This window comes from Bactrocera oleae, chromosome 6 (genome assembly GCF_042242935.1).
Source record: "Bactrocera oleae isolate idBacOlea1 chromosome 6, idBacOlea1, whole genome shotgun sequence".
Classification (NCBI taxonomy): domain Eukaryota; kingdom Metazoa; phylum Arthropoda; class Insecta; order Diptera; family Tephritidae; genus Bactrocera; species Bactrocera oleae.
This window is the reverse complement of record NC_091540.1, coordinates 35,564,670-35,587,054: the sequence shown is the minus strand read 5'-3', so window position 1 is coordinate 35,587,054 and position 22,385 is coordinate 35,564,670. Positions and strand designations below refer to the sequence as shown.

The following is a 22,385-nucleotide window of genomic DNA, read 5'->3' as shown; positions in this document are numbered from 1 at the left end:
TAGAAGTGCTAAAAACATTTGCTTCTAGTGAATTTTGTTATTATAGCATTAGCGGTTTAGGAGATATGCACATTAAACCTATTAGAGGCGGGACCACGCCCACTTTTTAAAAAAAAGTTTTAACTGCAGATGCCCCTCCCTAATGTGATCCTGTGTACCAAATAACAGTCTTGTATCTTATTGCGGAGCTAAGTTATGGCAAGTTATTTGTTTTTGATTAATGGCGTTTTGTGGGCGTGGCAGTGGTCCGATTACGCCCATCTGCAATACCAACCGTCTCACGGTATCAAAAAACATGTCTACCAAGTTTCATAAAGATATCTCAATTTTTACTCAAGTTAGAGCTTGCACGGACGGACAGACGGACGGACAGACAGTCACCCGGATTTCAACTCGTCTCTTCATCCTGATCATTTATATATATATAACCCTAGATCTAACTCGATTAGTTTTAGGTGATACAAACAACTGTTAGGTGAACAAAACTATTATACTCTGTAGCAACAGGTTGCGAGAGTATAAAAACGTTAACTTCTGTTGCACCGAAGCTATAATACCCTTCAAAAATACAAAACATTCCTTAAAAGAACTTCGATCGGTCGGTTTGTTTAGCAACTATATGATATAGTGACTCAATCTGAACAATTTCTAAGGAGATTGTACCGTTGTCAAATGAAAAAGTGTTCGATATAAGCACTATATTCCGAAAGTTTCGTTTGTATGGCAGCTATGTAAATGCTATAGTCCTCCGGTCTACCATACAAAAATTTCCAACAAATGATTTACTTCTGCATGTAAATATACCTCTCCGTTTATATGTATGTTTTTATACTTGCAACATGTTGCTGCAAAGTAACTATAATCGTTTTGTTCACCTAACGGTTGTTTGCATCCGAGTTAGATACAGGGTTATATAAAAGATCAGGATGAAGGGACGAGTTAAAATCTGGATGACTGTCTGTCCGTCGGCCTGTGCAAGTTGTAACTTGTGTAAAAATTGAGATATCTTGATGAAACTTTTGTACACATCTTTCTGGATAAAACTAGTAAAAAAAAACCAATAAATTTCATAACATATAACGGTTTGATTAAAACTGCTAAAAGTGCGATAACTATTCAATTAATCAGAGATTTTGAATTTTACACATAGGATGGTACAATTAAGCCTTATAGCTGTATTCATAAATGGGTTGAATCGGGTCAATAATTTCCCTTAGCCCCCGTATACCTAATATAAAAAATTTTTAACTTTCGGGTGACTTTATACAACATACAATTTATCGGTCAATATGTGAATTATCACAACGAGAATTAGAGAACGTGTTTCAATCATAACGATGTATCTTTGCGTCTAAACTGTATAAAATTGGGCGAAAACTTGCTCAAATCGGGTCAGTACTATCCCCAACTCCAGTATACTATTGTATTTATAATGATTTTCGTTATTCTATCAAGTTTTATGACGAAAATGTCGGTCAGTGGGTATTATTTATATATAAAATTGTTTCAAAATATGTTCTCGAGTATGCCTGAGTAATGTCAGAATTTATGTAATCAGTCCGTATCTTTCTCTATCGCCAATATACCCCATAGAATGATTTCCGTCTTTCCACCTGTCTTTTAACTGTTTATGTTGGCCAAAATGTGTAAAATTAGTGAACAGGTTAAGCGCTAAATTACAATGGAATCGATCTAAACCACATATACCTAATATAATGAACTCCGATCTTCTGGTTGATGTTTTCCACACAATATAATAACTTTAATTTGAAGGGGTTTTTAGTAGAATTTTAGCTGACGCATATAAAATACAGTCTAAGTTAATAATCTTCAATATAAGTCAAGAAGGTACCAAATTTTAATGTAATTTATTCACGATTTCATCAAATAATGGATGTTTAATTCTTTCGCAACATTTTTATACTCTTGCAACACGTTGCTACAGAGTATACTAGTTTTGTCCACTTAACAACCTAAAAATAGTTGAGGTAGATATAAGGTTATATTAATGATCAGGATGATGGGTTGAATCGGATCAATACTTCCCTTAACCCGTATACAGATAAAGATTTTCGAACTTCCAGTTGACTTTATATCACATACATATATGATATGTTATGGATAGTTATTTGAATGAAATTGAGAAAGCTTGTTTTTTCTAATAACGGTATATCTTTGAGCCTAAAATTAATAGAATCTTGCTTGAAATTAAGTTCTCAAGTATACCCGAGCAATGTCAAAAATTAGTGCAATCACCCATTCCATTTCTATGCCCCCAATGATTTTAGTATAATTTTTGCTGACGTTAATATGATATCAATTTTAATTGTAATCCATTCACCACTTCGTCGAACAATGACCTTTTCGTTAAATTTCCTAACATAAAGTTTTGCCAAAAACTGAAGGTATTTCCCGGCTTTGATCGTTGTAAGTTGCAAGAGTATAAAATGTTCGGTTACACCCGAACTGAACCCTTCCTTACTTGTTATAATATTTAAGTAACGGTTGTTTGTGTCCGGCTGTATGCGTATCCGTGGGAGAGATAACTTACTACATAAAATGTAGCACACTTAATAACGAAAAACTCGCTGTGTTCAGAAATTATATATTAACTTTTTTGCTGGAATGAAAAATTAAAACAATAGGAAATTAGCTGGAAATCTTAAGGCCCGGCTCATCAATACATAGTATAAAGCAAAGTCGTTTTCTCTGCCCCTATATCCCGATGTATGCTTAAATCTTTAAAACTACGCAACGGATTTTGATGGGGTTTTTTTAATAGATAGAGGGGTTGATGAGGCAGGTTTATATGTATAATAACATCCCTTAAATAATGGGAAAATACTGTTTTGTTTAAGGTTTTTAATGTGATGTCGTATATAATAACATTCATTCCGCTTACATGGCAAACGCAGGCTGAACCCTACGAGATTTATAGAAATAATGTACTGAGTATTGTACACATTGAAAAGGTCTACAGAAAACTGCGCGATAATATATCTATCTCTTATGGATATCCATATTTTTGTCATTTACTTTTTACGACAAATAATGGATAATTTTCGAAGCGATTTTAACCAATACAGCATTAACCCTTATCCAATTATATCTTAATCTATATGGCCCTTTACAGCATATTATTTAAATTAATATTTTTGAAGATATAACAGATTTAAAAATTGCGGAACGTAGCGGGAGCGTGCCTACAAATAGCGAGTCGGAGTCTGCGGTTCTCCCTATAACATCGGACGCGTTTATTATCGGAGCTCTCTAGCGAGGAAAATAACAATACTTATATATATAAATAATAATTATAAGTAAGATACGATAAATAATTGTATGATAGTAGTTTTAAAATATAAATGGTATTCTATTCTAAGGTTAATTTTTAAATCTCACGTATAGTAATTATAAGAGAGTAATTATAGAGAGTGAAGGATTCCCCGAATCCCTCTAACACCATCAGATTAACCCTTCCAATTTAAACTTACGGAAACGGAAATTACAGTTTCCGGTTAAGACATCTTTTGCAATGACCATTAATAAATCGCAGGGTCAAACCCTCAACGTTGCAGGCTTAGACATGGCCAACTGTATGTCGCTCTTTCAAGAGTAACCTCTAGAGAAAACATGTTTGTATTGTCTAACTACAAGAAATCTGTGAACGTTAAAAAAAAATTAAAATAAATTGGTAAAAATGTAAAAAGTAAATAAGTAAAAATGGAGAGGGCCACGGCCAGTAATGAATAAATAAAAACTACTGGATCGATTTTAATCAATTTTTCAGTGAGTGACATAGACTGTATATTTTATACCCGTGAGTATTTTATACAACGTTCACAGTTTTTCTGTATAGTCCAGTCATTTAAGCTTAAATTAGGTAAGAATCTCGGAATTCAGATATCCAGCTGTAAGTCTGTAAATACTTGTATATTGCCACCCTAAAAGTTGTCTCAAAACCTACATATGGTAGGGTGTACGCAACTATTAAATTTCAAGGTCAAAGGTCACAAAAATCGGTTTTTTGCGCTTTTTTTGTAAATATCTCATTTTCTATGGGTTTTTTGCTATTGGTATTTATTATCAATATTGTAGAATACAAAATTCTTTACAACTTTTGTTTAAAAATTTTTTTCATACGGTGAACCGTTTTCGAGATAGAGGGCTTAGAGCGCGCGGTCACAGCATCACTTCAGGTCAACCGGTGCCTCCGATCAAAAACGCGCCATATATAGTTGATGAACTATCGATAAATCAATGATTATAAATATTTGTCAATTTTTATTAACTATTATATTATATTTTATCATTTTCTTCATGCCTTAAATCTTTATCTATTCAATAATACTAATCACCGTTTCCTAAAATTAAAAAATAATGAAGGGAAAAACTTAAATCTTACTATAATTATATTCCCATTAACACTAATGACATATTAATTAGAAAATAATTAAGTGCATCTTCTTTAAAATCTGTAAATTTGTAAATAATAGGACAAGATATTGATTTACTCATCATTTTAATTGGGCGTACACTGTCTTACGAACAAGAAATTTTCTTTAAAAAAGTTGGGAAAGGCAATGTAAAAACGGAGATATACTCGACTAAAAGTTTTGATAATTGTCCTCATTCCAAAACACATATTTTATTTCTGCACGCATTAAGTGGATGTGACACAACTTCTGCGCTTTTTAAAAACGGAAAAAAAACATTTTTTAAAGTTTTTGAGAAACTGACCAATTTGGATGAACTAGCTGCAGCATTTGAGGAAGAAAATTGTTCGGCCCAGAGATTATTAGAGAGTGGAACTCAAACCTTATTGGCAGTCTATAATGCTCCGAAATCTGTGGAAAGTCTCGATCATCTTCGTTATATGCATTACGTCAAGTCTACAAAACTTAATAAACCTGTGCAGCTTTCAAATATTCCACCCACAAGTGCAGCTGCTCATCAACATTTCGAACGTGTATATTATCAAGTTCAAACTTGGTTAGGGCTTGATTTGGAACCCCAGGTATGGGGTTGGGCAATGCGAAACGATTTTCTGGAGCCTATCATGACAATTTTACCACCTGCTCCAGAACATTTGCTAAATACAATTTTCTGCAACTGCAAGAGTGGTTGTGGTTCGCGATGCGGATGCAGGAAAGCGGGCTTGCAATGCTCTTTAGCTTGTGGCCAATGTAAAGGGCAAGCTTGTCTCAATCCTCTACCATATCAGAGCGACATAAACGAAGATGGAACTTTTGACCCCTCAATCATGGAAGAACTTGAAACAAATGTCGTTGAAGACGATAATGAAGACCAGTTTGAAATTTACCAGCAGCCGGAAGACGACGATGAAGAGGAAGAAGATGATTAAAATTATAAATTGTAGTTTTGTACCCTTTATTCCATTTTTTTACTTTTAATAAAAATAAATGTATTGAATGATATTTTTTAATAAATTTTTTTATTATTTTTTTTTCATGTAAGAAGTTATTAATATTAATAAGGTTTAAATTCAAATATAATTCCTATATTTTCATTAACAATTCTGCAATTTCATGGGCAGGTAAGTGTTGTTAAATAAATTAATACTGAATAAAAAGTGGATAGGTTAGAAAAAAATGATAAAATATAATATAATAGTTAATAAAAATTGACAAATATTTATAATCATTGATTTATCGATAGTTCATCAACTATATATGGCGCGTTTTTGATCGGAGGCACCGGTTGACCTGAAGTGATGCTGTGACCGCGCGCTCTAAGCCTCTATCTCGAAAACGGTTCACCGTATGAAAAAAATTTTTAAACAAAATTTGTAGAGAATTTTGTATTCTACAATATTGATAATAAATACCAATAGCAAAAAACCCATAGGAAATGAAATATTTACAAAAAAAGCGCAAAAAACCGATTTTTGTGACCTTTGACCCTGAAATTTAATAGTTGCGTACACCCTACCATATCTAGGTTTTGAGACAACTTTTAGGGTGTCAATATACAAGTATTTACAGACTTACAGCTGGGTATCTGAATTCCGAGGTGAACTTACTATAATGACTGGACTAGTAGTGTATTTAGTATCAGATTTGTAACCTTGCGAAGCCAGGGTGGGTCGCTAGTTAATATTAATTCAGTTTTATTATTTTTATACTCTCGCAATTTGTTGCTACAGAGTATAATAGTTTTGTTCACCTAACGGTTGTTTGTATCACCTAAAACTAATCGAGTAAGATTATTATAGAGTTATATACAATACATATATATAAATGATCAGGATGAAGGGACGAGCTGAAATCCGGGTGACTGTCTGTCTGTTCGTCCGTCTGTGCAAGCTGTAACTTGAGTAAAAATTGAGATATCTTTATAAAACTTAGTACACATGTTTCTTGGTTCCGTAAGACGGTTGGTATTGCAGATGGGCGTAATGGAACCACTGCCACGCCCACAAAACGCCATTGATCAAAAACAAATAAATTGCCATAACTAAGCTCCGCAATAAGATACAAGACTGTTATTTCATACACAGGATCACATTAGGGAGGGACATCTTCAGTAAAAAATTTTTTTTTTTCAATTGGGCGTGGTCCCGCCCCCTAATAGGTTTAATGTGCATATCTCCTTAACCGCTAAAGCTATAATAACAAAATTCACTAGAGGCAAATGTTTTTAGCACTTCTATTGACGGTGTGAAAATAGTTGAAATCGGGTGGCAACTCCGCCTACTCCCCATACAACGGTACTGTAAAAACTACTAAAAGCCTTGTGACCAAAAATTCTCTAAACTGTTCAAACCCCTAGATACTGAATATGTGGACCCCAGTGCCAATAGTTGACTTTTCAGCGAAAATATTGGTCAACATAGAACAAGGCGGCAAGATCCACAAGTATCCGAGTATACCATTTGACTTTGCGAGAGTATAAAATGTTCGGTTACATCCGAACTTAGCCCTTGCTTACTTGTTCCCCCGTTCAGCTAACACACATACAAGTATGTATGTTTTAAAATATTTTTTTGCAATTGAAGCCACTATTAAATTTCGGTCAGAAACCTAACCTGATCAACTAAATGAAAAACGAATCAAAACAGTTTAAACGCTAACTTCGGCTGCACCGAAGCTATAATACCTTTCACAAATAAAAAAGTTTGCTTACAAGAACTTGAATTTTATCTGTCAGTTTGTATGGCAGCTATGCAAAGGGTGTTTTTGTAAAGGTATAGAGCTTTGAATTGCAATAAAACGACGATGGGTTATTCGATTGACATGAATTTTATTTATCCGAAAGATAATCTTGTGGCATTACATTTTAAATATGATTTCTGGCATATGTAACCTTGGTTAAAAAAAGTGAGGTCGAGTGACACGTCCACAAAACGCCATTAATTTCGGAGAAAATTTATTAACCATTAAAAAGTAAAGATTTTGGTATATTTAAAGAATACTGGCTTTATAAAAAATTTTGATATTTTAACTTGAGAATGGCCGAGCCAAAATATAATATATTTAACCTTCTTACAATTAACGCTGAAACGAATACGACACAAAACGGAACAGCGAATACTTAGTCAACTGTTAAACGCTAAACATATAGACGACGGCAGCAAATATTAACATGTACACTCTAAATTAGAACACTTCCTATTTTTGTCAACGATAATGGGTAACTGTAGTGATGCCACTAATATGTGAAATGTTATATTATTAAAAGCTCTAATAACAAGTCTAACGAAGTTATTTTACAAACAGAATCATAAAATAGCTCTGATATATCATTTCTAATAACAATTGATCATTTAAAACAAATGAATCGATTTACTTATTTACAATTGTGCAAGCTAACTTCACACGTACGCTTAGTAGGGATGCAAGTCAAAAATCTACATCCAAGTTTTTTTCGGTATGATATATCGAAACATTACATCAATGCCTATCGATATATCGTATAAAAACATCGATATTTTCGATGCATCGAATAAAATGATTAACAGTTTCTTTCAGTTGTAAACAAACAACCAGAAAATGATACAATAAATGTTTAAGTATTACCTCACAGTAAAATGTATTTATGTATATTGATTTATATAGTTACAAATCCAAGCTTTTTTTGCCCAAGTTTTGTTTACATGTTTTACCAGCATTATATTGTGCTTCTGATTTAACACGTGAGAATCCCAAAAAAAGTCTTTCGGAAGGTACTGAAGTTGCGACAACCGTTAAATGTTTATACGCTATGTAAAACAGTTTTGGTAATAGCTGTTTAAAATCTGCCCAAATTTCTTAAGAGCTTTCATTTAACCGGCGATAAACTGAAACATTCTCAATAGCGCCCATTCGTTTATTGCTTTCTCTTAATGCGAGTTTTTTTACCTCCAATAAAACCGGTTCGTCAAACAGAAAAGCCTTGATTTTTGAAACCATCCAGGTGCACTAAGGGAATCACTTTACTGCTTGTGCAGTATTTTTCCTGATATTTCTTTTGTTGCGGCTTCAAGAGGGTAGGATGTAAAGCAGTGATGACGCAGTGTTAAGTTCCATATCCGTGAGCGTTGGGGGTCTATTTTTGCCAAATTAGTAATTCACTGACGGTGTTTTTAAGTTCCAAAAATCGTAGGGCCATGTAGTAGGTGCTGTTCCACCGTACTTCCTGTATTAATTTCTGTTCCCCGTGTACGGACAAAATATTGTATTGTATTTTTCGTCAAGCCATCCGGTTAAGGTTGGCCTGCTTGGAATTTTATAATGCGGAGAAATAACTTTCAGAAAAATTTTAAATTCCTCATTTTCTACCAATGAAAATGGCCTGTTATCTTTGGAAATCAAAATCATATAAAATTGCATGATCTATTTTTCGTGATTTGTCACTAGTAGAATAATATGATAATATGTCTGCAGAACTATTTGTTAATGAAGTTTGTGTCTTACAGTTTCTCGGGAAATTCTATATCTTTGTCGATGGATGTCGATTCTATATCTTGATGTCTGGTGAGTCGATTCAGCTGGTGCAGTACTCGATAAAGATGCCTCAGTACTGCTTTGGGTTTCACTTACTTGCACCATATTTGATATTTTTCTTGCATCAACTGTGTTTTTAAATTCTAAATAAATCGCTTTCTGACCGTTTTTTATGTGTCCCATTAGATTTGTAGTATTTCCTGCCGCACGAATACATCTTTTAATAACAATAATAATAACAATAATATAAGAAAATGTGTGCCGCAGCATGTTGCTATCCTCTTCCTCGCTTATTCTTGTAATGTGCTTCAATATAAGTTTATGAGGAAAACAAACAGCGGTACTCACAGTGAATTTTTCCAGCGTCAAATATACTTTCAAAAAGTTAAAAGTAGTGCAGATACATTATAATCACAAGTCTCTGCATTGACAAAAATACATCGATATATCGATGTATATCGGAAAGTCAGAAACAGTGGTTTTTTTTTTTGCATCCCTAACGCTTATTCTCTATCGTTCAGTCGTTGTCGAGACAGCGACGAAACAACATCGCGTATGGTCATGTCGCGAAGGAAAATGTGAATGTTATTACGAATGTTTTATTTTGTGTTGTAAGTTACTTAAAGACTGTAAAATGAAGGTTTTTAGGGTGTAATATATTTATTTTAATCTTAAATAATTAAGGAAGCATGATTTAGTAGTACTTGTTTAAAGTGAAAATGAAAAAGATGCACACAATTTAAGGTAACAGAATTCTTACTAGGTGTCTTTATTTTCGTGCTCACCTACACAGTCGCAACTCCTCTCATGCCAACCGCTGTTATAAAAGCAAATGTTCAACTCTCTTCTTCTGCTGGCAGCCACCACGTGCGCATCGTAATTAAATAAACCTTTGTTATCGCACAATAACTACTACAAAAAATTAAATTTGAAATTAAAATAAATATAGTTTAAAAAACCAAAAAACACGCTTTTAAACCAATTCATACAAAAAAGTGAAAATAATTCCTTATGTACATATACATATAAACTGACAGTAATAGTGACCGACAAATACTAGTATTATTGTGAGAAAAGTGTGGTATGCTCGATATTCGAAAAATATGGCTCAAACCATCCCCCGCTTTTCTCACAACGTCACTGTCAGTTTATATAAGGAATTATTTTTCACGTTTTAGTTTGAAGTGCTTGAAAAGCGTGCTTTGTAGGTTTTTATTAAACTATATTTATTCAGTGAGTTACCGCACTTTTAGTAGTTTTTAACATAACCGTTATATGGAGAGGGGCGTAGTTATTATGTGACTTTAAACATTTTCACAGCGTATGTAAAAGTGATAAAAATACTTCCTCTCAGCAAATTTGGTTGAGTTGGCTTTAGCAGTTTGAAAAATATGTATATTAAACCATTTAGGAGATGGGGCGACGCCCACTTTTAAACAAATTTCGTCCAATAGGTGTCCCTTATTACCGCGTTCCCCTGTACCAAATTACAGTTTAGTATCTTAATTTAGTGCTTAGTTATGGCATTTTATAGGTTTTCTTTTAATGACGTTTTGTGGGTGTGGCAGTAGTCTGATTACGTCCAACGGCAGCACCGACCTCTCTCTGGTGCCAAGGAGCATTTGTAGCAAGTGTCATCAGGATATCTCAATTTATACTCACGTTATTGCTTTCACAGAACAAAGTTATATATTTACAAACATACAGGTGAATCTAAAAATATAATTACAACAAGTAAGGAAGGGCTAAGTGGATTTGCATAGTGGAAAGTGAAAGAATCAGATGGAATTTAAAATGGTGTTATATGGGAGCAGCGAATTTGGTTGAAATCGGTTAAGCAGATTTTAAGATATGGGTTTTCACCTAAAAGTGAAAGTTCACACGCTCTGGCGTGTTTAGTGCTTGGTTTATCGCACATTTAGTATTTTTTACCAGTACCGTTATATGGGGAGTGGGCGGAGTTGCCACCAGATTTCAACTATTTTCACACCGTCAATAGAAGTGCTAAAAGCAATTGCTTCCAGTGAATTTTGTAATTATAGCATTAGTGGTTTAGGAGATATGCACATTCAACCTATTAGAGGCGGGACCACGCCCACATAAAAAAAAATTTAACTGCAGATGCCCCTCCCTAATATGATCCTGTGTACCAAATAACAGTCTTGTATCTTATTGCGGAGCTTAGTTATGGCAATTTATTTGTTTTTGATCAATGGCGTTTTGTGGGCGTGGCAGTGGTCCGATTACGCCCATCTGCAATACCAACCGTCTCACGGTATCAAAAAACATGTCTACCAAGCTTCATAAAGATATCTCAATTTTTACTCAAGTTAGAGCTTGCACGGGCGGACGGACCGACAGACGGACGGACAGACAGTCACCCGGATTTCAACTCGTCTCTTCATCCTGATCATTTATATATATATAACCCTTTATCTAACTCGATTAGTTTTAGGTGATACAAACAACCGTTAGGTGAACAAAACTATTATACTCTGTACCAACAGGTTGCGAGAGTATAAAAATACAGTGTGTTTGAATCATAAGAAGGTAAGTTTACACCAAATATCGTAAAAGAAAAACTTGTTTGTATAAGATAAAAATAAAAAACCCAAAAACTTGCTATTTTGTTTTTTCACAGACATTTTTAGGTTATGAGAAAAAAGTGTAGCATAAATAAGGATACACCGTTTTTAACTCATAAAAATTTAACCATGCCCCTTTTCTTCTTCCCGGCCTTAGATCGCGCGTAAGCTATTTTTTCTTTAATATTTGTTATTTTATCTTTCGTTTCCGATTGGGTTCATCCCTATGAGTTTTTTTGCTTTCAAAAATATGTACCTTGGTCTATTAAGTAAATAAGAAATTGGCTCATACTGTTTTCCAAAAATTCAGCCGCCAATCGCAGTCTATTCGGGAATTTTTTTTGTTTTGGGAAACAGCGAGAAGAATAAATAATCGAGCAGCAACTTAAAAAATTTCACAGATAAATATAAGAATATGAAGTACAGAAATTAATTATAAATAGACTTTAGCTTTTGTGTGCCTGTTGACACACCGTCTCGCCACGCTTGTGTTAAAAATAAAAACATGCATATATGTTTGTATGTATGCCCAACTACATGTATATTCAGATGTACATATGGCAGAATACGAGACACGCTCATAATTCGTATGGAAACATATACAATACATATTTTTTTGGGGAAATAAGAATTGGTGTTTCTCAGAACAAGGACGTGAATACCTGGATATAAACAAATAATATTGGCAAAATGGCTTGTAATCAAATTTGGTATTTTATTTTGTTATACAGGTTGGTTGAAAAGTTGGTTGGACTCACCCAGAAATAGAGCTACTAGCGCCAATTTTTTTTTCTCAAGTTGGTATATCTGCCGTGAGAACATATGCAAAGTTACAAGTCATTCTGCATTTAATTCTTTGTTTACAAGCCATTTTAAATTGACGTGTCAGAGTATTTTTGTAAAATGGAAAAATTGAATATGGCGCAGTAATTAGGTTCTTTGTTTTGAAAGGTTTAAAAACAGATGAAATTTATGAACAATTGTTAGAAGTGTATAAAGAGTCCTTCAAAACGCACCGTTAAATTTTAGGCTGGTGAATTTAAACGTGGTCGTACTAGACTTGCAGACGATCCACGTGAAGGCGACCAAAAACCGCAACCCCACCAGAAATCATTGAGCAAGCTCACAATAGTGTTAGTGAAGATTCAAGTTTGACTAAGCGTGAAATTGCTAATGTCCTAGGCATCTGATACGAATGAGTACTTCATATTTTACGTAGAAAAGTACATATGAAAAAGCTGTTTGGAATGATAGTGCCGCACACGTTAACAAAAACTGGATCGAAAACAAATGTCCCAGTATAATTTGGTCCTGAACCTAAATTGAAACGGTGGATTGAAAGTGGTTTTTCAGCTCCAAAGTTCAACGAATTAAAGTACGAATTGCCTGAGCATTCACCGTATTCACCAGATTTGGCTCCCAGCGACTTCTACCTCTTCAGAAACCTGAAACAATTTTGAATACAAAAATATATTTCGTACCAAAAACAGAATTTTTTTCATTTCGAGCGCAGAAAGAGAGCTTTTCAACCAACTTGTACAGCTATATATACAGTGACCAGCAAAGATTACCATAAAGTTAATCACTCGATTTTTGTGCAAAGACTTGATCATCTTGGTTTTCAACCTAGATTTCTTAATTAGGCATCCTCTTATTTCAATAATAAAACTCAATTACTGATATTTAGTAATACTTTTTCAGATTCAATTAATGTATCTTCAACGATATTTTTTCTGTTATAGAATACTCAAAAATTGTATTGTATGCCGCGGACGTAAAGCTTTTCAAACCATATATTATACTTCAACTGATGAAAGGTGTTTGTTACAAAAATTCTTAAACAATTTGGTTACTTGATGTAAAGAAATTATATGCAACTGACTTTTACAAAAAGTAAGAGCATCCAAATTTATATGTGATAAAAAACTATAGTATAGTATAGCCTAGACTCTACAACAAGAGTGACCAAAAAATTTAACTCTGGGGCATACAACATCGTTATAAATAACAAGTAAGGAAGGCCTAAGTTCGGCTGTAACCGAAGATTTTATACTCTCGCAATTTGCAAAGATCAAAGCCAGGAAGACATCTTACAAATTTACTGATACTCGTATACACGCCGAAGTTATTTTTCACTTTGTACACGGTTTTACTAATTTTTAGCATCAAGACATATTATTACCAAAAAAAGCACACTTTGATGTTCACTAAGATGCATAAATAGCATACCCAAAAATTGATCTAAAAGTTTAAAAATCTTTATAAGAGTTATATGGGGGATTTTAAAAATTCATCAATAGATCCTTAGGTCCACATATTCGGTGTCTAAGTTATAATCCGATTTCAACCATGTTTAGACGTGAGATTAAAGAATCAGATGGAATTGAAAGTTATGTTATATGGAAAGCAGTCATAGTTATATTTCGATTTTTCCTCTTCTACACTGGAATATAAAGATAAAAAACATTATTTTATGTGCCAAATTATGTTGAAATGGGTTGAATTGTATATGGGTATAGGACTTCAGTCAAAAGAGGGCGATGCCACGACCATTCTCCAATTTTGACACTGATCATTTTGAAGCCTTTGAGCAACATCTTTGTTAAGGAATTTAATGTGTCTGACGTATTTACTTAACGAGTTATTTTCAACATAACCGTTATATGCGGAGTGAAGTTTGTTTTTATTCAATTTCGCCCATTTTCACAGGAAGTATTCTTCCTTAGCATGTTTGCCTCATATACAGGGGCTCACAACTTATGCCTAATTATTAAAAAGAAAATTGGTCAAATTTTTTTAGAATTTAATTCAAATAATTTATTCTCAAGTAGAAAACTTCCAATTAAAACAAAAGACTATATAAACAAGTAAGGAAGGGCTAAGTTCGGATATAACCGAACATTTTATACTCTCGCAAAGTCAAATAGTATACTCGTTTGAGATTTCTTTGTGGATTGACTTATATTTTCGGTAGAAGGTCAACTATAGGCACTGGGGTCCACATATTTAGTACTTAGGGGCTTAAACAATTTTTGTTCGATTTAGACAATTTTTGGCCACAAGGTGGCATACTTTAATCGCATTATTCACGCAAAGTTTTATCCCGATACAGTCATTGTTGCCTGATTTGCATAGTGGAAAGTGAAAGAATCAGATGAAATTTAAAATGGTGTTATATGGGAAGCAGGCGTAGTTGTAGTCCGTTTTCGCCCATTTTCACACTATGACATAGAAACATGAAAATAACGTTATGCACCGAATTTGGTTGAAATCGGTTAAGCAGATCTCAAGATATGGGTTTTCACCTAAAAGTGGGCTGTGCCCCGCCCACTGTCTAATTTTGAATGCGGTTTCTATAAAGTCATCTCATACTATTCCAGATATAAATTTAATGTCTCTGGCGTGTTTAGTGCTTGATTTATCGCGCTTTTAGTAGTTTTTACAGTACCGTTGTATGGGGAGTGGGCGGAGTTGCCACCCGATTTCAACTATTTTCACACCGTCAATAGAAGTGCTAAAAACATTTGCTTCCAGTGAATTTTGTTATTATAGCATTAGCGGTTTAGGAGATATGCACATTAAACCTATTAGAGGCGGGACCACGTTCACTTAAAAAAAAAAATTTAACTGCAGATGCCCCTCTCTAATGTGATCCTGTGTACCAAATAACAGTCTTGTATCTTATTGCGGAGCTTAGTTATGGCAATTTATTTGTTTTTGATTAATGGCGTTTTGTGGGCTTGGCAGTGGTCCGATTACGCCCATCTGCAATACCAACCGTCTCACGGTACCATGAAACATGTCTACCAAGTTTCATAAAGATATCTCAATTTTTACTCAAGTTAGAGCTTGCACGGACGGACGGACGGACAGACACTCACCCGGATCTCAACTCGTCTCTTCATCCTGATCATTTATATATATATAACCCTATATCTAACTCGATTAGTTTTAGGTGATACAAACAACCGTTAGGTGAATAAAACTATTATACTCTGTAGCAACAGGTTGCGAGAGTATAATAAAACGATACCCGAAATAGGGATTACGCATTAAAAAATAGAAAACCGCTGAAATTGTGGACTTTATTATCTCCACTGTCCAGTATGTTATCCAACGCTTTGTTCAAGAAAATGGAGTGTAAGATAAAGGTAGTGAGGCCCCAAACAAAGTTTTCACAGAGGGTGATGAAAGATGGGTAATAAGAAAAAGTAAAAAAAACCCAACTTACCAACTAATCTCTTTCCTCATTTGTAATCTGCGACTATTCTACCTGCATAACACTTCACAAATATCCACATTTATCCATTGTCGATTCAATAAACCAACATCACCATATTTCATGCAACCCCACACCTTAATTCCACCATCACCATGGGTGACGGTTTCGTCGAATAATGAATTTTGATTGAAAATCTTCGATTACACCCGAACATTCCACCTTGTCCGGTGTATATCACCGGTTATGAATTGGCACCTGGGGATGGTTTTTCGTTGTGATCACCGTTGATACACTGGCAGCGAACGTGTTTATTTTAAGTTTTGTCAACATCTGAAAGTACCATATTTCCCCCCATAAAACACTCGGTTACACCCGAACGTAGCTCTTCCATACTTATTATGGAAGTATATCAAATGCCGACAAAATACTCAAACTTTAAAATTCTGACAATCAAGGTACCGACAAATCAAAATACAGACAGAAAAAATTTAAAAAAAAACGGGGTGTTCAGAGTTCTTCCGCGTTGAACTACTTCCTGCAATGGTAACCTTCGGCCGCCGTTCAAAAAAATAACCTTGGTCGGTCCAACACCGGTGTGTACTCAGTTTTTTTCGCGTAAAACTTCCTTTTGTGTAAGCCTTGTCGGTCTAACAAACAGATGTACTCAGTTTTTTCCGCGTAGAATTAATTTTTTGCATTGGCGGCCTTTGGCCTGCATTGTTTATGTTAATTATGGCTTGACTTCAACTTTTACTTTGATTTTGCGAATATTTTCCACAAATAGGTATATAGCATAATGCCGACTATCAAAATCTCGAATCATAAAATTTCGACACATCAAAATACCTACAAATCTAAACATCGACGAGTTAACATACCGACAAATCAAAGCATCGAAAAATTAAAATGCCGACAATTCAAAATACAGACAGAAAAAAAATTTTAAATAACGGGGTGTTCAGAGTTTTTTCGCGTCGAACTACTTTCTACAAAAAAATAAAATTATTGATCAGTTACAATCCATTTTCGACAAATAGACATACTATTCTCAGGAAATGATTCTCTCCGGTGGTTGTATTCCGATTTTGATATTGTAACATAGGAATATTAGAACAATGTTACCTACCGAATTCGGTTGAAATCGGTTAAGCAAGTCCCTGTGATATGCGATTTCTCTTAAAAGTGGGCGTGGGCCCATCATATTCCAAAAAGTAAGGACGAGTTCGTAGATGGGAGTTTCATCAAGATATCTTATTTTTACTCAAGTTATCGCTGGTACAGTCGGACGGACGCACAGACAGTCACTCGAAATTCAACACGTCCCATCGTCCTGATCATTTATATATATACAATATATATATCTAACTCAATTAGTTTTAGATGATACAAACAGCCGTTATATATAATATACATATATACATATGTATATAAATGACCAGCATGACAAGCTGAGTCCATTAGCCAAGTCCGCCTGTCTGTTTGTCTGTATATATGCGAACTAGTCCTTCAATTTTTGAGACATCTGTTTGAAATTTTGTACACGTCCTTTCCTTACCAAGAGGCTTTTCACTTGTCGAAACCACCGATATTGGATAAACATAGCACATAGGTCCCATACAAGATGAACAATCGGAATCGAGTTCATGTATGGAAAACGTATTTATTTGGCAATATGTCTTTACAAAATTTGACATTCATTATTACAACAACGATACAGTCTTCGAAGAAATTGTTCAGTTCGGATTACTATAGCATATACATATGTACATAGATAAAAAACGTTGGATCAATATCATGTTATTGTAAGAAATATTTTGTAGTTGTGAAAGGTATAATAATAAAGGTAAATAATAAAGGGTGTAATCGAAGTTAACGTTTTTTCTTATTTTATTGATTAGTTAGACCAAAAGTTTAAATTTGAATCTCGTAAAAATTGTATACTGCATCTTTAAAAGGTGAGCTATTTGATACTGTTTGACGCAACATGACTTCTGATCAATGAAAGTTTAACTTGGCAGAAAAAAATCCAGAACATTCTAAAGGTTCATTCCACTATTATTCATTGCAATATACATAATATAATATATTTTTAACAGTATACGCTGAGAACATTTTTTTTAATTTTGAGCAATATCGATTTTGTAGGCTAACTTCTAAAAACAGACAGAATACTTTTTTATTTATGACTAAGGCTCTTGAAAAAATTGGTTTTGTCCAATACCGAGAATAATACGAGTACAGTGCAATAATAACGTACTTTCTCAGATGACTTAATTATAAACATTTATATGTATTTGATTAATTAGAACAAATAATTTATTAAGCTTATCCCATATGTTTCGTCGAAAAACGAATCGTGAATTTGTTTGATCTCAGCCACTGATTCAAGAACTTTATCACAGGATGTTTAATGAATTTGAAAAAAGTCAGATCTACGCGGCATAACTTGGAAAACAAACAAACAAAAAATAATAATTTCGAGACGAAATACAATCACCTCCCATATATGGATGTTTTTTTCACACACAAGGCAAGGTGCTAATATCTGCTCCTAATGAAGCAGGTAATTATGCAGTACTTGAGGGGGTATTATGCCTACCTTGCAATTATTTTTCGCCTTACAGCGCCATTAGAACAACACGAAATTAAGCAGGATACAGAAAAATGCCTCAAGGGAAGTCATGAGCACTTTGCATTTATTCGCCGTTTTTTTTTTATTTTTTGTTTCTGTTTTCCACTTGAGTTTTTTCGTTGTAGCTTTTTGAATAGGAAACACAATCACTAAAATATCTATTTATATGTTGCTTTTACCACACTTTCTTATGAGTAGGTTAGTAAACGTGTATAGCGGTACTAATGCCTTTCTTTAGCACTTCTCATCAATGTTCACTGTTAGCCGAATGAAAACATAAATATATTGTACGTATATTTACCTAAATTATATAGAACATTAGTAATTACATATTCAGCACATATAAATATACACATACTTATATTTATTGCAAAATTCTACAATAAGCTCCACCGTTCGGCGTTCTACATATTCTTTCTGATTTTTTTTATTTGTTCCTATAATTTTGATTTGAATTCCGCTCACATGTGGTTACATTCTTTTGAACCTAACTGTATTTACCCAGCACTTTTCCATTAACTAACTTAATAGTTTTTTTTTTTTGTTTTTTTTTCGAAATATAAAAGACTATACTATCAAAAAATTTTCGAATGCTTAACTTAGTATATGAAATGTTTTTTTTATATTTGTTAGTATTTTTATCCACTTGGAGGTACATATATGTACACATACACTTGTACTGAAACACTTTTAATAAACATATAAGTATTATATACAAGTGTATCTGTTTGCATGAGTTTCACTTAATTTGATTTTCTTCTGCTTGTTAAAATTAATATATCTTATTCCACATTTATTGTTGTCTTATTTACGCCATACGACATTTCACTTTTTAATTTTTTCAGCATTTGTCAGCGATAATTTTATGCGTATATGTAAGTACTCGTATGCTGGTATGTGTGTCCTCATGCATGCAGATACATCTATACCTACATATGGTACGTACAAAAATATTTATACACATATGTGCACCAATCTATGATATATGTATGGTATGTAGAACTGATCATCTGTTCTTTGAGCTTTTTAATTAACTTACTCAATGCCATGAACACAAGATTATATTGTACATATTTGATTATATTAAAATAAATTTATATGAAAATACCGTAGATTATACCGTATTATTTTTTTAAGAATTTCTCATTCATTTTCACTAAAATTTCTTGTCAAAAATCCTAAAAACTTTAGTGTAAATTTTATTATATCCTAGTTAAGTTCAAAACGAACTTCCATGATCTATTTACGATCAAACATGCGCCAAACACCCAGCGACAATTTCACAATCACACCACATTGACCATAAAACAAAAACAAAACCAATAAGTAGCGTTATTAATTGCCATAGCTTGTCACCAGCTCAGGCTTTTCTCATTTCACACGAATTTGAATAAACCCTCATTACAACAAACACTAACGGCCTCTTACTGCGGTGTACCATATTTCACATTTTCGTTTTGTTTTTACAATTTCCACTTATGTACCAAATGTCACAGCAGTGTAAAACCATGAGCGGACGCTAAAACCACGAGTCACAAAAAAATATAATTAATTTGTTTGTAGTCTTTTACATATACCCACTCGCACATCGGTTCGTTGACGCTTTTCCGTCGCGTTTTTGATTTTTTGAGCTTTTTTTAATTTTCGAACAAAACGTTTCGTCCAAATTCGCTTTTCAGACAGTTCTCAAACGAACTGTCGCTGCCGGAGGTTGGAAACCAACTGGTGACAAACACAAATTCGAAGATCCTTAACCGCCGGTATTTAGCTACAAATGTTTGTAGATGCTCTTTCATTGTTGGAGCACAGCGCAACCGCAATAGGGGTTGCATGGGGAGATACAAATTACGCGTGAGTGTGAGAAGTTTTCGAACAATCAGCTTTCTTTCGAATAAAGGATTTCTGTTTATGAATCAAAATATGTATCGACACGTTTGTTATAATTATAATTTTTACTTCAAAACTCTCTACCTCTAAAAGTGCCATCCTCAAAGCCGAAGAAATACACTTTGGTTTTTAATTTCACACAATTTTAAGCTCAAGAATATAAGAAATTCCACCCTTTTCTTTGGATTTCAGAGAAATAAAATAATAAAAGAAATTAAGTCTTAGAAAATAAAGCATGATATGAAAAGTAATGAAATTATTTCATAATAAATTTTTCAAAAAGGATTTGGTGCTTTTATGGGTACTCACTGTACTCGTTATACTCTTTTGATTTGATAATTTCATAAAAATGGTAATGCCTTTCCAATGCTAATTAAATTTGATATCCCTATCTTCCCTCTTCTTATTTTGAGGGACGACCTGTACTAAAGAAAAACATGTCTCACAATTTATAAATGCTTTAATCGCACTATTTATACAGTTGGCTGAACCACTCGCTCTAAACAAGTATATAATGAACCCCCTAAACATTTTTTACTGTCTCTGTTCTGTGGTGACATTTGCTTTTCACCATGACGTCACTGCTATGTCGCAAGAACTCATTCGTGTTGCGTTTGAGTAGGTTTTCCCGGTAAACAACAATTAAATTGAGCCAAATTCGAAATCTGTTGACTCTTTTTCTCGCTCTCTCACTCAATTACTTAAATACCAATCAGCTGTTTTGAAATTTCATACATGCTTCCAAAAGTTCTCTCGTAATTGAATTCATTACGAATACTACAAGTGTTTAGACTCATACTAGGCGTGCTTATAATCGAGAAACGTTAGTACGTCTCCGACGAAAAACGTGGACCAAATCAGCTGATACGACCTATCTTATGGGAGCTCAATGTAAATTAACAAATTTCGTTGTTGATTTACGTGAGTACCAGCTGGCGACGGCCTTACCTCACGGTGTTCCAAAACACAACGTATCAATACAATGCGTTGATAAGCGCCCCAAGCAATACGAGCTATTTGCAAGTATTTATTTGGATACCAGTGGCAGTGTGTCTGGGTCCACACTACCATCTTGGTGTGATTCGAGGCCGACCTAAAACCTCTTCCGTTTTCGGGTACGGAACCCAGTTGCTTTATGCAACTTTATTTTTGAACTGAAAAAACAGTTAGGCTGAATTTTCAGTTCATCCTGCATTTAGGTTTCAGCCACAGCCACCACGAATCTCCCCAAAGGGGCCATAACCCAGTGAGCAGATTGGACCGAAATCCAAGGGCTTTCTGCTCCCCGTGGTACCAGAAAGTCTCCGGTAAGACTGTGTAGCCGAAACTACTGCCAGTTGAGCAACCCATTACTCAATGACTGGTGACATTTGTCGCTTGAACTTCATATGTCTTTTTATTTGATTTTTCATTTAAAGTCTATAATATAAGTTCAACCTGAGTATTATAGCACTATTTCTGACATACTAAGCTGATATTACTGAGCAAGGTACATAATAATAGTCATAGTGCATTTGGCTTTTAGTCGCCTTTTACGACAGGCATGCCTTACCGCGGGTAAATTCTTACCCCTACCCGAAAGGGGAATGTAAATAAACAGTCACCTCCGGCTCTAGCGTCCGCTTCTACAGATGGTACAGTAGCATATCCCCGAAACTTGGATTTTTCCCGTAGAAACGAGACAGCTGAATGCTTTCTTGCAACGCAAGGTTACCTATTTCGATATTTTGTAGTAATTAAGAAATAAACTTGAATATATTTGAAATATTCTTAAAACAACTCAAAATCACAGTCGAAAACATTTAATTATAAATAGGTAAACTATTTTTATACTCTCGCAGAGTAAAATAGTTTTGTTCACCTAACGGTTGTTTGTATCACCTAAAACTAATCGTGTTAGATATAGGGTTATATATATACTTGTATAAATGTTCAGGATGAAGAGACGAGTTGAAATCCGGGTAACTGTCTGTCCGTCCGTCCGTCTGTCCGTCCGTCCGTCCGTCCGTGCAAGCTCTAACTTGAGTAAAAATTGAGATATCTTTATGAAACTTGGTAGACATGTTTCTTGGTACCGTGAGACGGTTGGTATTGCAGATGGGTGTAATCGGACCATT

At 34.2% G+C, this 22,385-nt stretch overlaps 1 protein-coding gene across 8 annotated transcripts in view; it reads right to left on the bottom strand.

The window, feature by feature from the left end:
* The window catches only part of FMRFaR (FMRFamide Receptor), a 54,453-nt gene extending 34,354 nt beyond the window's left edge, over nt 1-20,099 (bottom strand). For 2 of the 8 annotated variants that reach the window (XM_036370755.2, XM_036370754.2), the window contains exons 1-2: nt 19,963-20,093; nt 18,349-18,682 (exon numbers count right to left, since the gene is read on the bottom strand). The gene's annotated coding sequence lies outside the window, so the exon portion shown is untranslated. Of the gene's footprint in view, nt 1-3,491; nt 3,583-18,348; nt 18,683-19,958 lie in introns of those variants that run through there. The other 6 variants (XM_036370757.2, XM_036370756.2, XM_036370760.2 and 3 more) reach the window with 6 other exon arrangements.
* Nucleotides 20,100-22,385: the final 2,286 nt, after the last annotated feature.